The sequence below is a fragment of the Oreochromis niloticus genome, linkage group LG23 (genome assembly GCF_001858045.2).
Source record: "Oreochromis niloticus isolate F11D_XX linkage group LG23, O_niloticus_UMD_NMBU, whole genome shotgun sequence".
In the NCBI taxonomy this organism is placed as follows: domain Eukaryota; kingdom Metazoa; phylum Chordata; class Actinopteri; order Cichliformes; family Cichlidae; genus Oreochromis; species Oreochromis niloticus.
This window is the reverse complement of record NC_031986.2, coordinates 8,899,808-8,918,579: the sequence shown is the minus strand read 5'-3', so window position 1 is coordinate 8,918,579 and position 18,772 is coordinate 8,899,808. Positions and strand designations below refer to the sequence as shown.

The 18,772-nt window shown below is 41.1% G+C and overlaps 1 long non-coding RNA gene across 3 annotated transcripts; it reads right to left on the bottom strand.

The window, feature by feature from the left end:
• Nucleotides 1–928: 928 nt before the first annotated feature.
• LOC102081312 (uncharacterized) lies at nucleotides 929–18,469 on the bottom strand. Of its 3 annotated transcripts, none has more exons than XR_001223972.3 (5): nucleotides 18,316–18,469; nucleotides 17,990–18,225; nucleotides 16,689–16,814; nucleotides 1,503–1,655; nucleotides 929–1,424 (listed from the first exon to the last, which is right to left on the bottom strand). It is a non-coding gene; the product is annotated as an uncharacterized LOC102081312 (long non-coding RNA). The 3 variants fall into 3 exon arrangements; XR_002058117.2 differs by lacking the exons at nucleotides 929–1,424; nucleotides 1,503–1,655 and adding exons at nucleotides 14,678–15,364; nucleotides 15,473–15,636; XR_003216189.1 differs by lacking the exons at nucleotides 929–1,424; nucleotides 1,503–1,655 and adding an exon at nucleotides 14,678–15,364.
• Nucleotides 18,470–18,772: the final 303 nt, after the last annotated feature.

The following is an 18,772-nucleotide window of genomic DNA, read 5'->3' as shown; positions in this document are numbered from 1 at the left end:
ATCCATGTTGGGGTTGGTTTAAAACAAACCCTCATTAGCGATTGTTTTAAGCAGCGCTATGTGTATGTGTATATATATGTATGTATTTTTTTTATTATTTTTTTTTTAAACAGAGCACACTCATGTTTCTTTCTTTTACTTCTTCTTTATTTCTCAGGCCTCCAGGGGTTTTCAGCATGTAATCAACTACAGTGATTGTTGTTCCTACATCTGCAATAAATGTCAGCGTCCTCATGAGAGCAAAGTAAATAGTGAGATGTTGACATGCCTTTAGACTTTGTTTGAGCATTAGGGGAGGATACTAGGGAGGTGGGTAGGCTGGCACAGTAAATTTTGAGCATCAGACACTTACGTTCTGGTGAATTTTTGATGCACTGCAATGCATTAGTTTTTATGTAAAGTAACCACAAAAGCACAAGATAGTTGAACATATGGTGGAATATAATGCAGTGGGGATGTCGGACTTTTTATATCAACATAAATTATTCTCAGCTTTTCTCATTTAGTATTATACCTAACACACATGTCTGGGTTCTTTTGTGTTTCAATAGTTCCAGATGTGTCACATAGTTCTTACTGATATTAGGCAGCTTTTGTTTCTTTTGTTTGAAGAACTAAACTTCTTATGTCCACTTTGGCAATAAAAATGCATGAAAATATTCCTAATGTCTGAACATACTGTGACATAACATGAAAAATGAGGCCATCTCTGACCATGCAGGCCTGCCTGAATGGTTCACTTTTAACGCTAGCTGCAATGGAGAGTAGCACTAGCTAACAGTGACATAGAAAAGGAGTTTGCTAAAAAATACAAACAGAACAAACTTCAACACAGATGGTTTCCAGCGCAGCACTTATTCTTAACACACATTCTACATAATAACAAAAAACTTCGGATAGCATTTTGCTAGCGAAAATTTTAGAAAGCAAGCTAGAACGCTGTTGTGTTGGCTAGGCTATCCAGCAATGTTCATAGATGGTGATAGCTGTGGTTACAAAAAGATTCCCTGTCCAATAGAGGTCTATGGTAAAACAACTTCCTGCTTTGACCTCTGTAAGCATTTTCGTGCTGAATTGACAGCAGGAGTAGGCAACTAATTTTCCCAAGGGGCCTAAATAGAAACTGGAACTATTGTTGAGGACTGGACTAATTACTAACCACTAGTTTATGGGCTCAGTCAATTATTTTGGGTCATACTTACTTAAATAAATAAATAAATAAAATAAAGCTGTCATGAACCGTAGTTCTAGCATGCAAGCTGGACCCAGAAGCAAACACAATACACCGGGATGCACACAGAACAACTTTATTTCTCAAACTAAGGGTGTCCCGGAATGATCAAAGGAAAACACGCAGTGTAATATTAGAGCCAAGGGACCGGGAGATAACAACTCGGGAACGCCGTGATCGGGACCGTGGGAGGCTGCAACAGAGAAGGGAAGGGAGTTACTGGGGAGCAGGGAGATAATGGCATACAACGGGGTAGAGCTATTTATCTTACAATCAGGGCTTGGCCGTGGGAACCGGAGGGAGGGGTGAGGGTCCGCGGGAGAGGGCTACAGGAAGGTGGAGGAGATGATGACCGGTGGCTAATCTGAACTCCAGGCGGGCAGGAGGACGGGCAGGTGTAGGCTCAAACATGCTGAATAATAACCTGGGCACACAGTATAAGGATTAACATAGTTGAAAAGAAACCAGAAATTCCATATCCACCTTCATGTGGGAGCCAAGTTACCGCTGAGTGGTGACTAACGGACTGGCGTGGAGCAGCCGGCCGTGCGGGGTTAAATAGTCCTCCTGATGATCGCCTGGAATGGGATGCAGGTGTGGAGACGACAGCCACACCCGTAGGCATGGGCATCCCATCCGCTCCTCAGGCACCAGGCCGCGGACCATGACAAAAACCTTTTATTAAGCCATTTACTAAATCTTGGTCATACCATGTCTCAAAATGTAGCTTTACTTATGCTATGGCACTTTATGCTATTAGCTAACAACTTCTCACTTCAAGTCATTAGCCAATAAGCATGTCAGTTTTTTGTTTGTTTGGGGTTTTTTTTGTATGAGGTGACATCATGGTAGCTACATCCACCGTTTATACTATTTATGCAATTTGCCATAGCGTTAGCATTAGTTAACATTAGCCAGAAGGAAGCTAGTTTTAGCTAATGATGCTCATCTTGCAGAACACTTTGGTCTACATATAAGCAGGCCATTCATTTTTACATAAGTCACAATTTATTTTTGTGCTTTTTTTAAAGATCATGTTGAAAAATATCTGTATATTTAAAAGGCACTGCACATATCTGTGGTGATCTTAAGGAAAGGTTGCTTCACTTTAGTAAAAGTGATGACAATTTAATGTAATAAAAGCGATCTTAGGAAACTTGTGAGTCAAACTGCCTCGTCCTTTTTCCTTCTGGTTCCTCCTTGGCTATCACCAGTAAAAAATATAGAGGTCGCTACTTTGACTCATTAGTCTCTGATGTCCTGTTTTGAAGCCAAAAGTGAAGCACTTCCACTCTCGCCATCTTGGTTACAAAGATCAAGTCAAGTGATTGGCCAATGACCAAGCGGTTTTAAACCACAGACCACCATTTTGAAACATGATGTGACCTAGACTGAAGGAATATACCTACATTGTGTAACTGAACCCATAAATTCATCAGGAAAGTGTTTACAGAGTTGAAGACAGAAAGCCATTTTCCCATAGACTTCTATAGGACCTGTAGGCGTTTTGCAACCACAGCTATCGCCATCTGTGGCCTTCAGATAAAATGCAGCTTTAAGGCACTTCCAAACTGGCTTCATTTATGATCCAGAAGCTATGCCCATGTTTTATGCTATCAACTTGCTGACATGCCGACTGCACTATAGGAGAAAGAGGAGGCTGTGCTGCTGTTGCTAACAGAGATCACAGCATTGTGTTTGTGAGGCTGGGACAGTGAGGTTCACCACAAAAGTTCCAACAGTTGTTCCAAGTAATTTCTCTGCTTCTTTCATGTTTTGTACCAGAAGAGAAAAGCATGTGTTTTTATATAGGGGAAGGGAACTTGTCCCCTGCTTCCCCCCTGAAATCACCACCTATGGATACTGAAGCCACATATATATGTACACACACACTCACACATAGACACACAATCAGAAACATGAGTGAGGTCTGTGGTTTTTAGTTTATGTTGCTGTTGCTCAGCTGAAACTCAGATCCACATGCTTAGTGTAGACCTTTGTATCACACAATGCTCATATCAAACCACTCACACATGCACACACACACACACACACAAACAGACATACACACACATGCATACAAGTCTCAGCTTGTTTTGGAATCATTGCTACGACTTGACGCTACATGGCCCAGTACACATGGTTGCATATGGCACAAATACAGGATTGTGTTGGTGTGTCTGTCTGTCTCTATATAAGCGTGTGTGTGTGTGTGTGTGTGTGTGTGTGTGCGTGTGTGTAGGCCTCCCTCTGCACCCCCATTAGAGTTTGCTGTTTCCATGCCTATTGAAGCCAGCATGTGCTTTTTTGATACCACCCACCGCCAAATTTTACAGCCGTGGCTAATTTGTTCCTGATGACGACGTCACACACTCCTACATGCCCACATTCACAGACACGCGTGCACTCCGCTGGCTTTTTAAGCGTTCAGTCGGGGTGTGTCATCAGAATGCGGTCCTGCGCGACGCGTTTGCAGTCACCAGCTCAGCTGCCACAGATCAATAATCAGTGTGAATGCAGGGCTTCTGCCTCCGTGAATCATCCATCAGACACGTGTGAACTTTGCACACGTTGCATGCAGACCCTCCCCAGCACTCCAAATGCACACACACACCGACACACCACACACAAACATACAAATGTGAGTCTAAGTGACATGGTGAATCATGGCTAAATCCCTTGGAGCTTTTTTCTTTCTTTCTTTTTAGTGGGCTACATGATGTGTTCAAGGGGTGAGCAGGACACTGTTCGGGCTTTTAACACTGCACTGTCACGTACCCTGGCACTAGTGGGCTCCAGCTCCGGTCATATCCGCTGTGAGCGAGGTCGCACGCTTTGCCCTCCCCGCGCACACACACATCCAAAAAAGGTGCACAAGCACACAGGGGGATTTGTGTAACGGGATACACACACTTTTTCTCGGCAGGAGCTCGATCCTGCTGTCAGTTGGGAGAAAAGAGGCGGCGAGCCCCCGGAGTTTGGCCTCTTCTTTCCTCTCCTCTGCCGGATTCTTCCCAATTCTCCTCACCACTGCCCCCGCCTTCTCCACTCTGGGTTTCTCGATCCTGCCCCCCCCCCCCATCACTCTTTATCCCTCATCTCTTTTTCTACTTCCACGCAACCTCCCTGCTCGCTCGCCTCCCGTCTTAACACAGAATGCAGTGGCGTGCCACTATCTGTCCCGCGCTTCTTCCGAGTTACAAGCACATCTCACATGCAGCCTCTTTTTTGCTCCGTCACCCTACGCGGCTATTTTTAGCCGCCTTGCTGCACCTACACAAATGAGCCGGAGCCTCCTCCAACTTAACAGGAATCTTATTATGCGGCGTGCATCACCCCTCGGAAACTTAGACGAGAGGAGTAAATCTCTCTTTGATACAGTGAGCTTATGCCGCAGAGCGGGTCCCCAAATCTTCATCAGGATAATGTGACCGTTGTACCTCTGCGTTGTCCAGGTCTCCAGCTCCTCTCACTTGGTTCACACTTGTTTTTCTTTGTGCATTAAGGCACTGAAATCAGCCAGGCATTTAAACTATGTCCTCTTATCTCTTTGCTGTCAATCACTGTTAAAAAGCGGAGTCTGCTCGTTAACCCAGAGGGAAGGGTTTAGGACATTCTCTCTCTTAGCCGTGCTGTTTTTATTACACGCCCAGGCATCTGTCTGTTTTTTAACATGTGTCGCAGGGGTGCCAGCACCTGAGGGCATGAATGAGAGGATGACCTTTTGTTGCTGTCTCACTTTTATTTAATGCTGCTCAAGCTCCTCAGCATTATGTATTTTTGGGTACGCTCACCTCGTTTGCCTCAGAAAAAGTACGAGCCTCGCGCAAAAGAATTTGCATAGGCCGACTTCATGGGTGGATTTCAATGAATGAATCCAGTGACCTAGAATCGCAAACACACGCAGAGTGCACAAACGAGGAAAACAAAAAGATATATCACATTAACATTCTGTTCATTCCGTACCCACACTATAACAAGCTAGATATTTTAAGGCATCTTGGTTGAGGCCTGCCCAACAGACGATTGTTGACTTCTGTTGTTGGGGATAAAAGAAAATAATTGCCCAGTGATGTAAAAAGTAGGAATAAAACTGGTTCAAGCCTGCTTGGGGTTTCTAAAGGTGGTATAGCAGTGTTTCTCAAAAGTAAGACAAAATGGTTTTTTTGCTAACATACACAAATCTGTATATACTGTTAAAAAAGTAACATACAATAGTTTGTAAATGATAAACTTCAGTATGTAAATTTAATCATGCAAAGAAAAAAATACTAAAATTGGAGACCAGTCTAATAACTAATATGCTAGCATGTGCAAGAACAATGCTAATATCGACATATGATCTTGATGGAAATGGTACTCCTTGCTAATGATATGCTAGCCTAACATGTAGCACTTTTCAGTGGTAAGCATTGCTAAATTTGTTTTAGATTTACTTGCCGCCTCATTTTGACTCAGTCTACAAGTAAACAATCAGATATTCAACTTGGAGAAAGCAGAAAGTCTAAAAAAAATTGTTTATTTATTCTTTGCTGACTTGCTAGCAGTACTAGTGCTAAAGTCCTGCTTCCTGTAGACTTCATAGATGTACTAATCCTGCTAGGTCAGGTCCACAAAAGGACTTCAGCACTGAAACAACTTACACTGACAGTGCACAGTTTGGTAAGGGAGGTTTTCTGCACCTAATTATATTTCCTATGAGGGAAACAAGTTATTAATTGCGTTTTAATTTCAACTGATTGATAACTTTTCTACAACAGGCAGAACTTTCTGGTCCCCAGAGATTTTGGTCCATAATGACATGATAGTATTGTGCACTTGCTGCAGATTAATCAGCTGCACATCCATGATGTGAATCTCTTGTTCTACAACATCCCAAAGGTGCTCTATTGGACTGTGATCTGATGACAGGGGTGGCCTTTTGAGTACAGTGGACTCATTGCCATAAGTTGACATTCCAGTTTGTCACAAAGCTCAAATCATCATCCTGGTGGAAGCCAGGAAATGGGTGCACTGTGGTCATAAGGGATATGGTCAGCAACATGGTCAGCAACAACACTCAGGTAGTCTGTAGTGTTTAAATACCACTGAGGGAGAAAGGTATGCCAAGAAGAAATTTACACTACCAGCAGCAGCCTGAACTGTTGATCCAAGGCAGGATGAATCATAGTTTGACATGCTTTAATGTTTATGACAAAATCTGACCTTCCCCTCTAAATGTTACTGCAGATATTTAGATGGTCCAGATGGTCATCAGACAAGGCATTGTTCATCCAGTCTTATTTTGTCCAGTTAGGTAGCCTCCTTTTCCTGTTCTTATTTGACGAGAGTGGACTTGGCTTGGTCATCTTCTCTTCCTTGGGCTGTTCTCTGTAAACACTAAAGAAAATCCCAGCAGATCAGAAGATTGTGAATTACCCAACAAGCCTGTATGACACCAACAACTGTGCCAAAGTCACTTAAATCACCTTTCTTTCCCATTCTGATGCTCACTTTGACCCTCAATGGGTTTCTTGACGATGTCTATTATTGACCATATCATGTTGTGCCGTACATGCAAGTTTATGACCAGAGCCCATATTCATGATAATCTGTCCATGTTTCGATCCATAAGTGCAATGGTAGCAAACAATCTTCAACATGGTAATGGCTAATTGTAATGATGCACATGCTACTTCTATTCAGAATATTAAGGTAGAAAGTAAAATCATATTAGGTTATGAAAATATGCTTATTTGTAATTAGTAAGAGGAAAAGGGTTATTGAATTAAAGCTAAAAATGAAAATTCTGATTGCAAAAAGGTCACATCTTCTTCTTCTTATTTTTATCTCAATATAAAAAGCTTACATCTAGAATGCAACATTGATTCTGTTGCTTTTTGCGTCTTTCATTTGGCGACAGTTTCTGGACAACCCAGGTCAGCGAAGCCACTGAGACAAATTTGAGTGCAACACTATCAAGGGTAGAATAGCTTACAAGGAGCTGTCTCTAGACAGGCTCCATTCATTTGGCAGCGTGCACTGCCTCTCTCTACCAGCCTAATTAATGCATGGAGTCTGCCAGGCCTGCGACCAGCCGACAGTGCCGAAGTGGGTGGCCATGTCGTTGGACAAAAACACCTTTCAGTGCGAGAAATCCAACAATAATTTCCTTTTGAAACATGAGGCATTTGTCGGAACAGTTATCAAATGAAGTCACATTACACCGATGATGTGAAATTTGTACTGAAACAATCTTAATTAATGTTGCACATTTAAATATAGGTGGAGCTTGTATTTCAAAAGTAACCTACCTAACATTGTGTAATGGCTCTCTGTCGATTTGTTTACCATTTCAATCATGTCAAATTGTAAATTATTAGAGGTTTTAAACTGTCGTGGCTGAGGCTACCTCATCAAAAAGCCCACCAGACTTAAAATGAATCAGCAAAATGCTTCTTTAGGGGCTTTGATTGTGGACAAAACTGAAGGAGAATCTCATAAAAATGGCCGGCATTACATCCCAATAACAGAGATATTGCCTATAAAAAAGTTGTCTGTGGGTAATGGCTTTGAGGAAGGGAAGATTCCCTCTTAATGGCTATTTTCAAGTGCAGTTCAGAACATGCAAAAATGAGCTTAGTTGCTACTTTTTTCTCCTTTATCATGCTTCTCAAGGACTCTGTCATTGAGACATTGTCACTGTCACAAAGGCACGTGGAGGATTACATCATTTAAAGTTTATTACACAAGAACACAAGCTACAGGTAAAGAGCAGTCACTGTGACTTCTAGGTGGCTTTGTGCTAAATCATGGATAAAATGGAACGGTACAGTGACGAGCCCCATTCCCTTTTGTGTCAAGATAATGAGGCACTGCAAGGTTATGCATAGGATTACTTTAATAACACAGAGGGTGTTTTCCTATTATTCTGACTTCATAAAGAAAGCTGGGTTATAAGGCCGTGCTTAAGGTGACTCTCTGGTTCGTCTTTCAAGGGCTATAAAACTTTGTGCCAGTGCGTGAAAATGTCAGCTGTCAATTAGAGACAAATGAATGAAATATTGGTGTTACCAGGTTCCCTTGCTGTGCACTCAGTACACAGTTAGTCAGTGAGATGAGGGGAGAGGGAAGCCAGCTGCACTGTAATATACAATTAAGAGCTTCAGTGTTCTGTGCCAAAATGTAAAATGAAAGATTGAATGGAATTGGGAAGCGTGTGAACCACGGTGTCCTAAGAAGGGGCTGTAATGTTCAGCCTCTGAGGTTGTGACACCTTAGCTGGCTGCCATTTTAAATAAAAATCTGCCTGAACAGGCGTTTGGAGCAGTTCAGTCACTGCTGTACTACTTTTGGCTTCTAAAAGAATGTGTGGATCCAGATGCCTGCTATACTTCAGCAGTTTTATTGCAAGAATTTGGTTCAAAAGATTTAGAAGTTGTTCAAAAAAAATGAATGGAACGCTTTTTAATCAGAGTACAGCGTCAAATCAGTTCAATTTGTGGGATATTGATCTGGTCAGCTAAGCAGCAGAGGGGGTTGTTAATCTGTTTCAGCTGCTTTGGTGTTAATGAGCAGGAGCACTAGTGGGGCAACAATGAGACACCTCCCAAAACAGGAACGGTTTTACAGTTGGAGGCCACTGGAATTTTTCCCTCCTTCTCATCTCTTCTGTCTGCTTTTTCACTAGTTTTGCATTTGGCTAATGTCTGTGTCACTGCTGGTAGCATGAGGCGATACCTGGACCCTACAGAGGTTGCACAGGTAGTCCAACTCTTCCAGGATGGTGCATCAATACGTTTCATTGCCAGAAGGTTTGCTGGGTCTCCCAACACAGTCTCAAGAGCATGGAGGAGATTCCAAGAGACAGGAAGTTACTCTAGGAGAGCTAATCAGCCTCTGTCAGTGCGCCCCAGGGTGGCTGTGGCTACAACGTAGCTTGCCATCACCAGTGTGTGAATGTGTGCGTGAATGGGTGAATGACTGGATATGTAAAGCGCTTTGGGGTCCTTAGGGACCATAAAAGCGCTATATAAATACAGGCCATTTACCATATAAGGCCCTAAACCCATCAGCATAACCGGTATCTTCTCCTTTGTGTGAGGAGGAACAGGATGAGCACTGTGGAGCCTGATTGGCAATTTTTGTATTCTATGGCGAATGCCAGATGTATCACTGTGCTTTTCACAGATGAGAGCAGGTTCGCCCTGAGCACATGTGACAGGTGTGAAAGGGTCTGAGAAGCATGGAGATTGTTGTACTGCCTGCAACATCGTCCAGCATTAACGGTTTGGTGGTGGATCAGTGATGGTTTGGGGAGACAAATCCACAAGGATGACTAGACCTCTACAGGCTAGGCAACTGCACCCTGACTGTCATTAGGTATTGGAAATCCTTGGACCCACTGTCAGACTCAACTGGTGCAGTGGGTCCTGGTGTCTTCTTGGTGCATGACAATGCCTGACCACCTGTTCCAGTTCCTGGAGGAGGATCAGACGGTCCAGGAGCTCAGTAATGCCCTGGTCCAGAACTGGAGGAGATCCCCCAGGACACCACCCATCATCTCACGAAATCTGGTGAGTTAAATTCTTCTATTTTAATCACCTTTTGCATAACCCTAATTTGCAAGAATCTGTTTCTGCACGTTTCTCCACTACTGTGTACAGATGCAGCAATCAACGCTGTTAACATTAGCTGATATCTTCACCCTCCTGTCCACATATCAGTAGTTCTGGTACTTCAGCTCTTCTGGCTGCAGCAAAAATGTCGAGGCTTCAAATCAATAAACAGAATAAAGAAACTTATCAACAGAAACCAATTTTGAATGTTTTCTTTTACTGTAGGTCTTTGTTATATAAGTTCTTAAACTTGTAGGGACCAGGATTTAAAAACAGATTGCAAGATATGAAATATGTGGAATATATATAATTGTCACAGCTTTTGCTCTATTGCTTGTTTCTTCTTATCACAGCTTAGTTCCTACTGGAGCAAAATATAAAAAATAAATAAATAAATAATCCAACAATAAATGTAAATCAAAAATTTTTATCATATGACATGCCTCATGTGATTGGGTTTTTGTTTTTTTACCAAACCTTATTTGTGCTGCAAAGTTATTTTGTTATTTGTGTCATTTCTTGCTCATTAGTTTCTAAATTGTATTTTGTATGGCTTCATCATCTGATTCACTTCCAGTACTTTTGGCATTGTAATATAGCTGCAATCTATGTTAGATTTCTTTGAAATGTTCTAATAAAAACTTGCAGCCTTGCTAGAAAATTTAAAAGTGGTAGGGCTGTAAATCTATCCATGTGATCCTGCATGTGCAGCAACATGAATATTTGTCCAAGTCTTGCAAATTGCCTGTATGGATTTTAAAGAATAATTACAGCATGTATTCTTTAGAGGAAAAAAGATGTTCAAAGCTATCTGGCTGAAATACAAAGTATTTGTAACAAACCCATGAACAGATCATCTAAAGTACTGCAACACTGAACAACTGCACCACAGTGTTTAGGTGCAGTTTGTCACAGTCCAAGTCTGCTTTATGCTGGTGGTTGTTGTGCAAAACCGCTGTGCAAAGATCTCATTTAATTATCCCTCCCCAATTTATGATCAAATGAAATGCTGTCCTGGCTTTAAAAGAGATTTTCCATAGAAAAACCTGGATGTGACCATGCTGACACATTTTTCTGGATTATTCCCTTACACGTTCGTTCATCCCTTCCCATTGGTGTCAGGTGATTGGCAGTAAGCAGAGTGTAACGTAATGCAGCACTGATATGAAGACACTCAGCCGTGGCACAATGAAACACCGATTAAACAAACTGACAAAACAGAAATGAAGGCTTTATGTTTACTTTGATGGATTTTCAAGGCAATTTTCAAGTTGTTTCGAGTAAAGAACTGAGTGGCAGCAAATAGCTTATTCTGAAGGGAAGAAAACAAACCTGGATATCTGGAGGGGAAAAATCCTTTAAGCCTGCAAACTCCATGATTGATTTTTTTTATTTTTTTGTTATTAATTCCATGCTTTGCAACTCAGAGTGACTCTGTCCCACAATCATGGGCTTACAGTTTTGAATCTGGAAAAATATTGTTAAAGTAAACAAAAAGGAGGGTAAATTTATTAATGGGCTCCTAAATGACGTCCTCGAGATTAAATGTAGGTAGTTAGAGGACGATTACCCTTTGAATCAAGACCTCACGGAGAAGAACCATTTATGGTGAGCAAGCGTCTTTGTTAGAGATCAGTTTTGCTCTCGAGATTTACCTAAAAGACTTGTGAAGAACCCAGCGAGGGTTTTCTGAGGACACCCAACCCCCTCCACACAACGTGATCTGAGTGATCTCCCTGGAGGGGGATTCTTGATTTGAAAAAGATCTGTTGATAACAAGGCAACAAATAGATAAAGTAACCTCATGGGAGCAGTTAGGTGATAAATATCTTCACCGGAGCTCAGAACATGCTTGGCATGACCAACATTGTGTTAGCCTTTAATGAACACAAACAATAAAATCACTCCTGAACAGAAACTTTGGTAAAGAACAAGTAAAACTGGGATTTTTTTGTCTCGTAACAATGAGTTCTGAAAGGCTTAAAATTCTGAAGTAAACATTTATTTGTAGGAATTGATCAGCCCTCACAGATAACAGTGTTTGGTAGCTTCCCATCTGCCATAATGGCTAGGGGTATCCTGCCAGCTGCTCTAACAGGTTTTCAGGTTCTGGTTCAGTTTTAAATAGACATTTATTTCATGTTTACCAGGTAGAAAGTGAGAAATCATGGGAAATACAACAAGGAATTAAAGTTGTATTAAAATATTGTATTTTTGAAGAGATGTGCAAAAGTAATTCAACAGATCAACCAGTGTAAACTTTTATTTTTCCAAATCAACTTAAAAACTGTCACAATTGAAAAATTCAAGTAGTGTGTACTTAATCTGCAAAATTGTCATATTTTAAATAATAATAATAATAATCAATTTCATCAAGTGAAACAAATAATTTTCAGTATAAATTTCTATTCCGTGTCTCATATTATCTTGATATGCTCTCAATTATATTGCAGAGTGGGCATGTTGGAAAACTTATTTGCTATATTATCACTAACAGATTTATATAACTGCCAGCTTGAGCAACTGTAAACTAATAGCAGACTAATAGCATACTGACTCTGTCTTATCACAATTTTTTGCCATCTTAAAGCAAAAAAGCTACTTTATGACCACTTGCAGTCAGACTCCATCCCTAACATTATTGCATCCACTGTTTCAAAGGCTATGAAATCGCAAGTTCATGACACATAATTGCAGTACTTTTAGTCTGTGACCACTGGCTTCCCTAGTGTGACTGTGACACATGTGAGTACACGTGAATGCATGTGTCCCTCCCCGCACCCTATACTGGTCAATGGAAGATGGCATCACTCCCTTAGCCTGGTTCTGCCAGAGGTGTCTTCCTGTTAAAAGGGAGTTTTTCCTTCCCACTGTCACCAAGAACTTGCTCATTGGGGTTGTCTGATTGTTGTAGTTTTCTCTGTATTATTTTAGGGTCTTTGTCTTACGATATAAATAAAGCACCTTGAGGTGACTGTTGTTGTGATTGTATTTCTTCTTCAGCCACCTTTCTCACTCACTATATGTTAATAGACTTCTCTCTCTTCCACAGCATGTCTTTTATCCTGTCTTCCTTCTCTCACTCCAACTGGTCATGGCAGATGGCCCCGCCCCTCCCTGAGCCTGGTTCTGCCAGAGGTCTCTTCCTGTTAAAAGGGAGTTTTTCCTTCCCAGTGTTGCCAAAGTGCTTAAAAAATTTTGCTTAAAAAATTAATTATTTAATTTTTTCAGACTCCATCCCTAACATTATTGCCTCCACTTTTTCAAAGGCTACAAAATCACAAGATAAAGTTGTGTGAATTTCACACAACTTTATCTTGTCATTTACTTCACACTTTTCACAGTTAAATTCGGTCACTGAGCATACCCTAGATTATTCTCCTGTGGCTGATAAGTCATTATCAGCGCATATGTGCATTGTAAGGGATACTGATCTGACCAATTTCACATCTGCCTCGTGCAAGTGACCTTCTGTTCACACTTTGAACTTAATATTTCAATGAGAAAAACTGAAATATGTGGGAAATATTGAACACCTGTGACATTTTCTTCCTTTTTGAACTATTCTTGCAGATGGAAAGTATGATTTTACTATACCCCCCCCCAACTGCATCAGGATTTAACATCATCATGTAACCGAGTGTAACACCTTGCAGCAGCAAAGCTTTTGGTTGTTAGCTAAAACTGTATATATATGTATAATGTTTTAGCTAACAATCATATTATATATGTGTGTGGGTGTGTGTTTAAAAATCTGTGATCGTTTCAACAGTGAAACTTTAAAATGTATCTTTTCATTGCAGTGAACCAATTGTGACTTAACAGTTTGTACTGAGTGCCACGCACAGTCAAAAAGGAAAAAGGAAAGTTCCATGGCATCATAGCAATGATGTGTCACTTCTCAACTGATTTTTAAAGATTTCTCTCATGAGTGGGAGAAAGCAAGTGTGAATTGTGCGGACTCAGGCCGTGGACCGTTAACATGTGATTCATACAATCTGCTGTACGGTGCAGAGCAGAGAGTAATACAGCCTCGGGGGAAAGGGAAGAAATGTGGGCGATGAGGGCTGCCGTGCAGAGTTCATGTACATCTTGTTTAAAAAACAACTCTCAAGCTGTTAGTAGGCCCACAGCTACATACTAAATCCATTCTTTAACTAAACACACTAAATGGCATTCCTGCAAACTTGGGTAGTTCAGTTATATCCGGTGAACATAAATAAAACAGTCTGAACGATAAAACAGCCAAGATCCTCTATTTAGATCATACCAGAAGTTGTTGAAGTCATTGTACCATAAGTGGAAATTCTACTGCCAATCATCCAGACTGCTAGCTGGCCACTACCAAATAGACTTTCCTTTGACTTGTCTTTCAAATGCCCAGCACCCCACAATCAACTTTTGCAGCTGCAAAACCACTTCTAGTTGTCTAGAAGTCTATGGGAAAATGATCTCTCTGCACCCTTGCTTTAATTCTACAATTAACGCTTTCCTAATGGGCTCATTTGCTAGTTTCAAGTGAACATAATTTTCTAAGTTATGGTTCTCATTAATCTCGGTCAATGAGCAAAGATGGAGATGGTGAAAATGGTCAGGATGAGGTTTCAAGAACTCCTCGTGTCTCTTTGCCACGTTCCAGATACCTCTGAACTCGGATGTAAATGACAAGACAAAGTTGTCTAAACTTAATATTTTCACTCAGATTTCGTAAGTTGGGAGTGACGTCAACCCTTAGTTCCAACATCAGAGCGTTCCGGAAAAGCGAGGAAAAGCAGGATTTGTTTGGGTTCTTAGCAAGGTAGAAACATTTGTGTGTCACTAGCAATACAGCATAATAACTTAAAAATCCTTAAAAACACAGCTGCAGCATAGCCTGGTGCTTTGTGTATGGCTTATTTAGTGAGTCACAAATACACAACAGTGGCAGTACAGATAAAAGGTTTTACAGTTTTACTACTGTTTACATTCAGTGCAGTAGTCATCATGGACGGCATGTTAACTCGGGAGTTGCTGGTGCTGCTCTGATTTTCTGAGAGGGAAATTTGAGTTGATGGGTTGTTCCAGATTAAACTGACTGACTGGGAACTTGGAAATTCCGACTGCTGTCTTATTAAATATAGTTTTTATCTGTTATTTAGCGCTAATTAGGAAATATTTTTGGATTTATTGATGGACCATTTCAGCCTCTACATTGTTACTTCTGGCTTTTGACAACCAAAATGCTGACACTGGGCCTTTCAAGAAACCAACAGGTGATGTCATAGTGGGTATGTCCATCTTTAATATACAGTCCTCGATGGAAGTGCTAACACTAGCAAGATTAGTTAACAATCTGTATCCATAAAGTGCAATGCTGTTAACCGATTTTAAGCAATCAGCAACTACTGACAGAATCCACTGGGTGATGTTAGAGTGGTTGCATCCATCTTTTATGTACAGTCTACAGTGTGAAAACAACTCCTGTATTTTCATTTCCTTTGTCATCAGCAGCTCCACACGGCTCCAACAATTACCCGATCCTTTGCATCACCATCATCTGGATGTTGCCAGAGAAAACAGCAACAACTTCATTTGAGAACTTTTCTTGATGAGAACCAAAAAAAAGACCAAAAAAAGAAAAGAAATGGGGCATTGCTATAGCTACCTTAGAGGTTCATTTCTTTTGCTTTCTTTTCCTTTTGAACACATACAAGACCAGGGGGGAAAAAGGAGCCCTCTGTCAGCTCATTGCTTTCATCTAAATCAAAATTATCTGGCTGAACTGAACTGAATTATCATTGGAGGCGAACCACTAATGACTCAGGATCTCTGAAAAAAAGAAAAACACACGCACACACGAAAAAAAGCTCAAGTAGTGAAATAACACTCTAAAAGAGCTCATTATTATCATCCTCACTCCTTCTACTGTACGCGCAGCTATCATTAAGCCTGCATTTTGGATATAATGACCTTGTGTTGTTACATGGCTGTCACGGGTTATATCAGTAATGGTCCTCAAGCCACCGTCTCTCACAAGTTAAGGACACACATGTGTACACGCGCACACACATACACACCATCGGTGACAGTATTTTCCCCCAGTCATCCCCAGAGGACCAGAGAGCCATCGGCCAAGTAGCGCTGTCTCGACACCTTGTCACAACCCTTGGTCTGAGTGGCACGAATTGTGTTTGTACATGTATGTGCGCGCGCATGATTTCCTCAGACGTGGCGAGCCATATCAATGTGACACGGCCAAGTGCAGAGCTGATTGCGGCAGTATCGCTAACAGGATGTTTGACGGCGGTGAGCGTGCCATGGAGAAGGTCATTTACATCTAGTTGTGCTTGATGTAAATTGGACCATTTTCAGTTGCCTATTAGATAACTCAGTTACATCACTGATTCTGTGGGATCTATTTCCCGCTTCACTGATCAAGAGGAATAAAGAGGAGACTAGCATAAAGTAAAGGGGGTGGGGGGGTTGAACCCGTTGTCAGTTTCCACTTTCCTAACGATTTTGTCACAGATTGCTTCACATAACCACCAGTGATGTGGTGCTGAGGGTTAATTCTCCAACTTCATAAGTTAAAATTAGGATTAGTTCCAGTGTAACAGCTCTGGACCATAAAATAGCAACTAACGGGGGTAAAAAGGGGGTTTCAGTAGCCCTCTGTATTTCCTTTGATGTCGTCGCTTGATCATGCAAGCGAGCAGCAACCAACTGTAATGTAGAAATACATTCTGGGTGACACATCCGTTTTGCCTGCTAAATGTGCCTCAGATCAAAGGAAGCACATAATTTTGTTTTTGACTCCCAACTTTAACCGCTCCTAGGTCCACTGTGCATAATCCATTTTAAGACTTATTCACACTGTGTACCTTTCGGCTGAACAGCGGGTTACGGAGGTGGGAGGGAGCATTTTGTCTTCCTCCACTGTTTCTTTTCCAGTTTAGTCACGGCTGCTCGGGAAGGCCGACTAAAGCTCCCTGTCCTTTCCTATAAGTCTGAGACAGGGAACAAAAGGAGCAATTCATTAAATATTTCAGGACGGTGTCCTCCTTCGTAATCTCTCAGTATCTCGGGTGGAGGCTGTGTGTTAATGGAGCGGAAGCACATATGCACACACTGGCTCAAAGAATCCGGCAAGTTCCCGCAGCTGGAATTATTAACGTCCAACATGAAAGTCAACAGAGTAGCTTGTATGTTTTGTTGGGGAAATTACTTTATTCCAAAGTGACGTGCTGTAGCTTTATTTTTTTAAGTTTTAAGTTTATTATAATATTTTGCTTACAGGATAAAGCACCTTTAGGTGACTGTTGTAAAATATTTACACTCTGGTACTTAGTTATGGCGTCTTAGGGACAGCCAGCAGTTACAGCTGTATGCTAGCTTTGACTGGGTTCATGATAGCTAATTCAAAACGCTGAACTCTGGACTTAGTGATGCTGGTGACTCTTCTAATGCAGTTATCTAACAACTAATAGAGGCTGGTGTGCAGTTCATTGTACATTGTAAGTTTTACTGAATGAAACTGTGTTGTTTAATGGTACTAACTAGTGCTAATTAGCAGTTGTCTTTGCTAGTACAAGTGACCTAACCTATTTGTTAAGTGATTGCATAACGACCCCAATTCTGGGTCGATCCTCTCATTTCTCACTGGAATTACTCGTCATTTAAGGCCTCTTCAGCCTCTTATTAATGCTAAGTGTTTGAAAATGATTGATGATCATTAAAGGGTCATGGGTTTTTGGTATCTTTCACACCAAATATTTTAATAATTCAGAACATAATCACCCTCAGACCAAAGGAAGATTTTCATATAGGAATTTAGCTTTTGCTCTTGCCATAATCCCAACCACATAGCAACATGTAAATGAATAATCTCTTTGAGCATGGGCTCATCTTAGTCATCTTAAATCATGTACGTCATCATCACCATCTTCATCACACTATGATGGTCATAGCATATGTATGACTGTATGTTTGATCTCTGTATGTTTGAATCTGTGGAGGTGACTGTAGTAGTAAGTAATTTAGCAAGAATTAAGCTTTTTAGGCTTATGATTTATAGATAGATCAGAGTTTACAAATGACAGAAAAGTTATGTATGATAATCAGTGTAAATAGCTAACAATGATACATGTTCCAAATTGCATATATCTTTTCTTTAAATTCTCACCTGTATACAACAAGTACAAGATTCTGTTTTCCCGCTCACAAAGAATCCGATCTGCTCCTTCTGGAAACCACTTCTAAATTGCCCAGTTTCCAGACCAAACACTTTCTCCTTCTCTCCACAGGATTAATGGTGGCAGCACTTGGCTGTGTGAGGCAGGTAAGCGTTCCAGCATGTGGGGTGAGAGTGGGCAAAGAAGGTGAGCGAGCAAGTTGCGGGCAGGCTTTCCAGCTGGTTCTCTGAGGAGAAGGGGAAGAGAATCGAGTAAGTTAAAAGCAGAGCTAAGCTCAAATGAACAGATGAGCATCAAAAGGCCTGAGCAACTATACCACATGTCCAGGTCAACCATGTGAAGAATACTGCGCTGATTGTAGATTAATGACAGCTGTGCCTGCCTGAAGTTTCTTGAGGCCATGATCACAACTGGAAGTGATTGGTTACCGGCCATTCACACCCACACTCACACAAAGAGTTTCCCACTGTTGTCAAGTGCTTGCTCATAGGGGGTCGTCTGATTGTTGGAGGTTTCTGTCTTTACCTTCCAATATAAGTGCCCTGATTCGGTGCTATATAAATAAAGTAATTTGAATTGAATGCCAACTTGCTAGCTAAACTACATTCTATTTCTTTAATTGAAGGAACTGAGGAATCATCTGGACCTGGAAAAAGCTAATGATGTGAGACTAAAGGGCCCATTATAGTTTGCTTCCAGCTTCATCGTCTTTTACTCATATACAAGCACTGATGTAAAATAAAATTTTGTCTGATTCTCAAGATCTAATATGT